This window comes from Mus pahari, chromosome 6 (assembly GCF_900095145.1).
Source record: "Mus pahari chromosome 6, PAHARI_EIJ_v1.1, whole genome shotgun sequence".
NCBI classification, from domain to species: Eukaryota; Metazoa; Chordata; class Mammalia; order Rodentia; family Muridae; genus Mus; species Mus pahari.
Window position 1 is genome coordinate 84,876,763 of NC_034595.1, and position 1,421 is coordinate 84,878,183.

Sequence of the window (1,421 nt, forward strand, 5' to 3'; positions counted from 1 at the left end):
CTCCCACGCACGCGCGGAGCTCAGCTCTGCGTCGCCCCCGTGCGGAGAGAGGAAGCAGCGCCTGCTTGGCACCCGAGGACTCCTCTGGGCTGCACGCGACCCAGGCACGCGCGGCCACCTAGGCGATCTACTCTCCAGACACCGCCCCCTTCCGTTGAGGGACCGGAGGACGGGCTGATGTTGTCATGGCGACGGCTGAACAGAGGCAGAGCTTCCCTCTAGCTACTGTGAATCTTCCTTTGGACAGAGAGAGCACTGGAGACTGAGAGAGCCTCATTGCTTCGTCCTCAGTCGGTAATCTAAATAGATGAGGATTGATCCCTCCCCAAAGTAGCAAGGCCTCGAACAACAAAGCAGCCTTTCCTAAAAGCCTGCTTACTGAGTGAAGGCAAAGATAATGATAATAGAAGTATTCTCATTCCCAGCTCCTGAAAGTGGATACTATTTGGACCAGCGAGATGGATCAGTGAATAATGCGTTTGCTGTGCAAATCTTAGGACCTGAGTTTGATTCCCAGAGTCCACGCAGATGTAGAAGGAGGAAAACAAGACTCCAGAAAATTGTCGTCTGACCCTCATTTGCACGCAGCTGCATTTCCCACCCCGATAAAAATAAATGGAACAAAAAATTAAGTTGATAAAATTCAATGAGGCTGATTAAGCTGGGTCCTTACAGAGTATCTTTGTACACGTGATAACTGCGTTCTTTACCAAATTAAGGAGTAGACATTCTTATGTAAGAAGGAAGTTTAGATTCAGAGAAATAACTTGTCCAAAGTCATACTGGGGATGTAGCTCAGTGGTAGAGCGCTTACCCAATATGTGTGAAACTCTGTTTTCAGTCCTTGGTACAGCAAAGCCTACAATGGTAGGCTAAATTCCTTGCTGTTGCTGTTGTTGTTGGAGACAGGCTCCTATTTAGCCCAGGTTGGCTTGCAGGCACAGCTGACCTTCAACTTCCGATTCTTCTGTTTCTCTTCCTCCACCCAAGTGTTTTGCACCGTGTGTACCACCATGCCCAGTTTGAGTCGGTGCAAGGGATCAAACCCAGGGATTCATGCATGCTAGGTAGCACTCTATCCACCGACCTGCATTTCTGCTTATATCCAGTTCTTTTAATAAACAATAACATCATCCTGATTCCTGCTACCCAGGGCACTTCCACGAATTTCCACGGGTGGAGTTTTCCAGAACTGCCATGTACGGGATCAGATTGTTCTTAGCAGACACACATTTCTTTCTATTGGGATTTGTGGTGGTTTGAATGAAAAAGGCTCCCATAGGCTCATAGGGAGGTATGGCCTTGTTGGCTTTTACCCCATGTATTAGTTAGGGTTTTACTGCTGTGAACAGACACCATGACCAAGGCAAGTCTTATAAAAACAACATTTAATTGGGGCTGGCTTACAGGTTCAGAGGTTC